The sequence below is a fragment of the Octodon degus genome, unplaced genomic scaffold (assembly GCF_000260255.1).
Source record: "Octodon degus isolate 3935 unplaced genomic scaffold, OctDeg1.0 scaffold00089, whole genome shotgun sequence".
NCBI lineage: Eukaryota > Metazoa > Chordata > Mammalia > Rodentia > Octodontidae > Octodon > Octodon degus.
In genome coordinates, this window is record NW_004524665.1 from 7,208,199 (window position 1) to 7,216,399 (window position 8,201).

Here is an 8,201-nt window from a genome sequence, read left to right on the forward strand (position 1 = left end):
CAGGCAAGGAAACACGAGAGGCTGCCGGCCGGTTACGAGATCCTCAGAGCAGCTCAGAAGGAGCCGAGCACGATGAGACGGCCAAGCTGTGGCTTGCAGCCATGACGCTATTGTGGTCTCCTACAGCACTGTGGAACTTGGTTAGCATTAAACAGTCCATTTCCCCTGAACTGGAGCCCTCCAAACGTCAGTCTCATGGCCCCCAGGCCCGCGCCCTCCTTGCCCAGCTGGCCTCTGTGTCCCTCGGGTCATTTGCACAGAGGCCAGGACTTGGACCATCTTTTTACAGCTGCCACTGTGATGTCTGTTCACCTCCTGGGTCCACTGCAGACACAGAGGATGTTTTGGTTTTCAAGGTTTTATGAGGATGAGAGAGAGGGAGGTGGAGAGGGAGAGAGAAGATATATGTGGATGAGTCAAAGCCCAAGATGTTCTCCAAGTAGCCATTTTCTGGTCAATAAATATTTGTTGGGTGAATTAATGATCTGTTTCAGAATGAGCCCTGACTGCAGCCCAGCTCTCACGATCTCTCCCTGAAGCCCTGTCCCCTGGAAGTCCCAGTGTTTTATGTCTGTCAGATGCTTTGGGACATTTGGGAGTGGGGCAATGGATTCTTAGTCCAAGCTAAGTAGACGCCTGGGACCAACCTGGGGGTTCTGGGGGTGCTAGTGCAGGGAAACGCGCACAGCCCTCTCTCTTCCCTCTCACGCTGGGCCTCTTCCTTGGGACCCCTCCTCCTGCCGGTACTTCAGACTCCTTCACAAGGCAGGTGAGCTCTCTGAGCTGGCTGCAGAATCAAGACTCGTCTGTACACCCCGGGAATTCCCAGTGAGACCAGACTGGGTCCATTTTAAATGTTCCCAAGGTCAGAAGCATCACAATCTTGGCAAATGCATTTTAACAAAAATATTCAAAATTCCTAGGCTATTACAAGAGTTGGTGGCTCCCAGCTTGGTCTTGAGCTGTGGAAAGATCACTTCATGGCCGCTGCATCCCAGATGTGGACAGGATCGCTGAGCGGCCACAGGACTCCCTGCAGCTCTCTCCTCTCCCTCCCCCGCAGACCACTGTCCCTACCTCTCCTTGCACCCAGGGCTGCATGTGTGGCTGCTGTTGACAGACGGACCCCAAAGAGCATGAGAAGGAGTTCCTGCCTTGAAATCGCTCCCAGTGTGGAAGGAGAGGTGGGGATAGGGGTTCTTCTAAGTCTCTAAGGAGTGCTGGGCAAACATTCATTCGTATCCCAATCATTCATTTGAGGTAAAAGCCTTGACTTAGCATCTGGCATGTGCCAGATGTGTGTAAGGAATAGGGGATGGAGAGAAACAGCACATCTCCTCATCCTGGCTAATTCTCACCACCCGCCCACATACAGATAGGGGTGTAAAGGCACAGACAGGTGTGAACAGACTGCTCCGCATGGTGTGCTGAGGCCTCTGATTTCTGGTTTGGGTGAAGAGACGGCAGCTGGGGGAGCAGGTAGCAGGTGCCAGGGGACATGTAACTAGATAAGCTCTATGTGGAGGCCTTCTGAGACCCTTCTCTGTGCCAGGCTTGGGGAGCAGCAGAGATGGGGTAGTGTGAGTCTTGTGCCCCCACATGCTGCAGCCAGCAGCAGTGGGTGCTCACCCCAGAGTCACTCATGGCATCAGCCCTGCGATGGGTGCATAGTGCAGAGTTGGGGATGTGATGCTGGCTGCAGGGTATGAGGAACCATCTGGGGCCATCTGGGGCTGCCGAGGACTGGGACGCAAGGGCCTCTGGAGTGCTGGGTGCTGGGAAGATGGGACCCAGACTGCAGTCTCTGCAGAGCTCCTCCTGGGGAGGCCCATGGACAGGAGCAGCTGGGCAGAGGGAGTTGCCTGCCCTGCCTACCACATGGGGCAGGGAAGAGACATGCTCCCCATCTCTTCCAGGAACCCAGGGCAGCCTGAGTCTCCAGGGACACATGGAGGCCCCCTAGCAGGTTCTACCCTGCACAGAGTACCAGCAGCTGCAGCTCCTCCCTGAGGCAGCCGCAAGGCTCCTGGGCTCCAGCTCCTGCTGACAGTGGCGTCACTGCCAGACACCTGAGCAGAAGCCCCCAAAAGGCCCCTTAGTGAGCAAGGTCCTGGCCTTGGTGGGAAAGGATCTGAGAGCGCCAATCTGGACTTGGTGGACAGCTTGGGTTTTCCTGGTCTTTCTGACTTTGGGGAAGAGCCAGGAGTTGCATGGCGGCAAATCTGGTGAATGGGGGGGGGAGGGGGGAACCTCGTGGTCAGACATTGCCCTGAACAATCTGCATCAAGGTTGTCCCGCCCAACATGTCACAAGCTGTCACAATGTCTGATTCTTGCCACTGACACCATTTCCAAGTGGGTTCCTTCCTGCAGCCCTACAGGTGAAGGCATCCAGAATCCAAGCCGTGAACCCTAAAGCCACTCCCTACGAACAGCCTCTTCCTCAACACACTGACAAAAAATACTTTAGAGCCAAACTTTTGCTCATTTTAAGACCTGAATTGGGTGATCCAATCTGCTGCATCTTAGATCATTGTTGATGTCATTATTTCTAAAGCAACATCGCAGACTGCACACTGCAGAAGTGGGCGATGCCGCTCAAACCATAAAGGTCTGAGCTGTTTTTCTTCATCTGATTTTCATGTGGCAACAGAAGAGACTGGAATTGCCGGCATCTTTGCTTTCAAGAAAAGCCCATTGTATATGTTTCCAATGCACCATCTGCTCCCAATATCCTTTGGCCTGCGGCTTTCATTTTCACCTGTCATCTTACGTGTTTTCCATTTTGACAACCACACCACTGTAGTGCAGTAGTGGATCTACAGCACATTTCCATATTCCTGGCTCACAGATGTGTGATTTGATTCTAGACTTCTAGAAAACAAACAGGGGACAGATGCCAGCGTAATACGCAAAACTGCATCTCCTTGTACTGCTAATGTGAATTTGAATCACACAATCCTGCAGGAAGAATTTGGGTCCCTGTCACCTGTGGCCACTTGCTGTCTGGAGTCCAACAGCTGCCATTCTGCTCTGTGGTCTCCTGCGGTGATGACGAGGACATCCCTTCCTCTGGGGTCTTTAACACCTGTTGGGGAGACATCATACATGGCAGACACAAGCTGTGACAGAGGGGGTGTGGAGGGTATGGGGGGACATGTGCTGGTACTGGAGTGTATGCACGTATGCCAGTGCATGTGAGAGTGTGCATGTCCCCATGCATATGTCTGAGGACGTGTACATATGTGCTCACAGGCGTCAGTGTCCCTGAGTATGTGCTGTGGAGGTGTGAACGTGTGCACATGCATGCTGTGAGTGTACGTGTGTGTGCTGCATGGGGAGGTTATCTGGCAATGAGAGGAAGAGCTGAGCACAGACTGGGGAGCTGTTCAGGGAGGGGCAGCACACAGGGTGACCATGCAGCACGGCCCACGGGGCTGATGGAGACAGCATGAACGGCAAGGAGGCTGGTGTGGCAGAGGAAGGTGATGCAGAGAGCCAGGATGTGGACCAGGCTGCAGGGAAAGGCAGAATCACTCGCGTGTCGTGAGTGACCTCCCAACAGATGACCTTTTTATTATAGGAGAGTTTCAGATTTACAGAACAGTGGCCAAGCTGGAGTAGCAGGTTCCGCAGCCCCTGCCCACGCTTCTTCCTGTTGTTGGGATCTTGCCCCAGAGCGGTCCTCTGTCCTGACCCATCGAGCACTAAGGACAAGTCTTCTTCCTTATCCTTAGCTGCCATCTCAGGAGCACACCCTTCCTTTCTGCCCCACGAGATTCTTGGCTCGTCTAGTCTGTTCCTTGCCTCAGGCCTAGCATCAGTCAATTCTCCAAAGGAGGCTTGGTGCTAGAAACCAAGATCTGGGGCTGGGTGTGCTTGCTGCTACTGGGCGGTCTTTGCTTCTAGGCCTACAGGAAGAGTTCAGAAATGTGCCTGTGTGCCTCCCTTGCATAGAGACTCGGCTGTCCAGCTGTCCCTCTGTATCCATTTGGTCACCTGTGAGCCTGTACTGGTGCTTCCAGCTCAATGCTGTATCACAGTGATCTTCCTAGTGTCCTCCCCTTCTTGTCCCCAACTGCCCATGCAGGTGGGAACCCAGCTCCCACCACCTGCTCTGGTTACTTACTTTCTCAACTAAAGTGTACTATGCTGTGGTTTGAACGTGTCCCCCGCAAGCTCGCATGTTGGAAACTTAACCCCAAATTCCTACGCTAACAGTATTGAGATAATGAATTTCCAATGAGGTCCCCGGGAGGGGCCAGGATGGCATCTGTAGCTTCATGGGAAGAAGAGAGAGCCAAGATGGCGTGCTTGCTGTCTCACCACAGAGCACATCCTCCATGCTGCAATGCTGCCTGTGGCCCTCACCAGGCACCAGGCAGGTGCCAGCCCTGCACCATCTGGCCACCCAGAGTCAGGACCAAACAATCCCTGTCCCATAAGAGTGCCCAGTCTGCAGTGTCTATTAGAGCAGCAGGGAGCAGATGGAGACTGCAATGACGGCGGAGCCGGTGTCCCTGTGCGGTGTCCCTGCCTGGGCCGCACAGCCACCATGCACTTGCGCTGTTCCCCTCCCTCGGGGTGATCGTGTACACGTGTGGCACGGCGAGGTCTTGCTCACAGTCTGCGTGATGTCCCGACTCCCCTGGCTTTACTGAAGGCTTCAGGCCCACATCCCCCCTGGTGTTGTGTAGGGATGAGTTCAGAGTCAAGACATGAGGCAGGAGCTCATGTGGGCCAGTGCAGCGGCCCCAGGCTTTGGACTGGGCAGCAGCCACAAGGCCCACAATATGGAGACGCGACAAATGGTAGACACAGGAGCGTGGATCGGAGGAGGGCTGTTGAAGGAGCAAATCTCATTGCTCCCGGTGACATTCCATCCCCAAGTCAGCAATCTTCGCACCCCCCCACCAGGAGTCTTTCAAGGTGACTTCACCAGGCCTCCAAGAGCTGTGCTAACCAGAGAATGCACTTTGTCGCTCGAATGGGTGCAGCCTCCACAGCATGCGCACAAGCCGTGGCTGCTCATCTTCTCTCCACGGAGCAGCTGGGCTGCTGGTTATCACCAGTCTGGGCCACCTGCTTGGTACCCAGCCGGCTGAGCTGAGTACAGCTGGGGGCAATGTGTACTGTCTGCTCCTCTGAAAGATGTGTTTGACCAGAACGTTCTGGTGATCAATGCGCCACTTCCTGGCGGATGCATCACGTGCATGACCATTAACAAATACCAGCAGCTGCAGCACACTCCCCCCTCCCCGCCCCGCCCTGCCTCGGGGTCAGGGTTGGGGAGCGGCTCCAGGCCACTGTGCAGACAGCCCTAGAGAAGGCCTCTCTGTGTGCTGGGACTGGGGAGCAGGAAGCTCAGAGACGGCCAGGGTGGGACCCAGGCTGCAGGGCTCCGTGGCAGCGCCTCTTCCTCCCAGTGGGGCCACTCTTCCCTCCCGTGGTGTGGCCTTGCTCCTCAGGCCCCCGCTCGCTGGCTCTGCTGGGCTCCGGTGGGTTCCAGGAAGCGCATGGGGCCTGTCCTTCAACTGGAAACGAAGAGATGGAGGACCAGTTGCCCTGACCAGCCTTCCATGGGCGCCCAAGTGCCCACGGAGCTCCCCTTAAGAGGCTGAAGGTGAGGGGGGGTTGGGATAGTCCCTGGAGCCTCTGCTTATTGAGGGAGTGACCCTCAGGGCCTTCTGCCCAGAGAGGAGGTGCCAGCCTCTGGCCTGAGGCTTTGCAGTCTCAGGAACGCTGGCAACCCTGCTCGTTAGGCCAGTTCCCGGTGTATGTGTACCTGCACTACACATACACAACGAGGGGAAAGGGACCAGGGCAGCTCGGGGTCTTACACTCCAAGGACGCTTTCTGCAGCCTGACTCTTCCGGCCCAGCGCCTGGGCCTCCCTGATGCATTCTTCAAGTCTCAGCTCAGACCAGCCCTCTCCTCTCCGCCCATAACGGTCCCTGCTCACCCAAGGTGGGCGTCACCACGCCATCTTGGGACATCTTCAGGAACCTCTTAGTCCTTTAGATGTGAGATTCTTCAAGTCAGGAGTGACTTCTGGGGGCCCTTGCGGTGGGCTGCTGCAGGACCTCTGCCTTCTCCTTCATGCATGGGGGAGGGAAGCAAAATTGGAGATGTCCCTGCAGTGCCTGGACACTGTGGGGTGCAAAACTACTTAAAGAGCGAGGGGTGGCATTTGTTTGACAGGATGGGCATAGACTAGAGGGAGCACAATGGAAAGAGAAGTTGTGCGTGTGCTTGTGAGTGTGTGTATGTACACTATCTCTTTCCTTTGTACTTTACATATACATATACACATTCAAGAATATTCTTCACAAAATGTTTTGTTTCAGTTACAGTATTAAGCATATACATTAAATATTAAATTGCAGAGATGCACTGAAATATCTTGGGCCTTGGCCTTGAACTGCAGCAGCCTCTCTGCCTGCCCACCTGTCTGCCTGCTTCACCACCCTTCCTGCCTCACGCCTTCACCTTTGGGTCCTGGACTGGGGGATGCTGTAGCTTGCTGTTCCTTCTAAGCAGTGGATCAACAGTGACAGAACACACTGAGCCTACCACTCAGATGAAATTTTCTTCTATGAATACTCACCTTCAAACATAGCTGGCCATTCTCAACGAAACCTGCAAGAAAAAAAATCCCCTTGCATACTTTACATTTTAAAATGCCATTGACCCATGGAAATAGAGATGAGATTTAATATTGCATGATTGAAACGCCACAATAAAGGGTCATTTCAGATCTATTTATGAATAAAAATCATAATTAAAATGTTTCCTCTAGTTAAATAAGGAAATAGATTGGTAGATGAAGGATAAAAGAGAAAGCGTGGTTAATAACACTACGAATAATATTTTAAGTTTTTTTAAAAATCTACAAAATTTAAACAGTATCACAGGTGGGTGAACAGAGGTTTGTTGCATTAAATTCTAATCTTAGGTATGAGTATTCATAACAGTAAACAAAACAGTCTAAATGATTGTATTTTAATTTTTGTTGCTTAATTCCACCCTGCTACAATAACAATAACAAAAAATTTTATTTGAGAATTCTTTATATCTTAAAAGCAAAATATCAACACTTTGCCACCTAAAAAAAAAAATAAGGTAAAAATCCGAGGTTATGACCTTTCAGTACACCCACAACCCAGCTGCAATCAACAGCAGGAACACAGGAGAGGCCAGGGCGCCCCTGTAGATGAGTTGGTGAAGGGAGCTCACAACCCTTCTCACCCCACAAACGCCAGCAGGGAAGGGCCCGATCCGAACACTGGCTCATTGGCTCCACTTCACTGGCCATCGCGCTGGGTTAGGAATATAAAGACAGGGACCGAGGGGCTGCACACCTCCCATCCCAGCACTCCGGGTGACTGAGGCACGGAGACAGGAAGTTTGAGCCTAGCCTGGGAAACTTAGAGATTTAGCCTGACCCTGTCTCAAAATAGAAATGAAAAAAGGCCTGGAATGTAACTCAGTGAGAAGGCCCGGAGTTCAATTCCAAGTACCACACACACAAAGAGAGAGCCATGATTGTAGGGTGAGCAGGGCCTGATGGGCTGGGTCTGTGCATGGTGGGTGCTGGCCAGCCCAGTGGGCATCTGAGGACCATGGCTGACATATGATATGGGTGTGGGCACCCAGGACAGGAAGAGAAGCTAGAGATGGGAAAATGGCTTTGTTCCTTTAGAAGACCCAGGCCCAACTCTGAGCCTCCACCTGGTCACAGGTGGGCTTGCTGCCTGTGAGGGGCAGGCAGAGCGAGGCTGGCAGCTGGGTCCTAACAAGCCTGCTCAGTCCCCAGTGTCTGCCCTTCCACAACACCTACCCAGTGACCCTCCCCTTTGTCAGTCTTTCTGTGATGTACCAGTGCTGGGTCCAAACCCCAGGGTCTCTTCCAGTCCCATGTTTGCTTCCCTCAGCTGGGGAAAGGGCGCTTCATGGATGGGCAGAGAGCTGAGTAGGTCAGCCCAGCTCCAGCCCACGCCGGGGCAGCCTGTCCCCCACAGCCCATGAGCAGCTCTCCTCGGGGCCATGGGCTGGAGCAACAGGGCTGGATCTGAGGTTCTAACCCAGGCAGCGAGGGCTTGTGCCCTCAGGGACAATATCCTGGTGCCTCCAGAGCTCTCTGTTGGGTCTTCCGGCTCCTTCTGTGACCTCAGCCCCACAGCTTCCAGAGCCTTCTATGAC

The 8,201-nt window shown here is 53.5% G+C and overlaps 1 long non-coding RNA gene across 1 annotated transcript in view; it reads right to left on the reverse strand.

Moving 5' to 3' along the window:
• Window positions 1-2,262: 2,262 nt before the first annotated feature.
• LOC111818374 overlaps window positions 2,263-8,201 on the reverse strand; it is an 8,789-nt gene continuing 2,850 nt past the window's right edge. Inside the window, exons 2-3 of the long non-coding RNA XR_002822381.1 lie at window positions 6,607-6,638; window positions 2,263-3,087 (exon numbers count right to left, since the gene is read on the reverse strand). This is a non-coding gene — a long non-coding RNA (uncharacterized LOC111818374). The remainder of the gene's footprint in view (window positions 3,088-6,606; window positions 6,639-8,201) is intronic.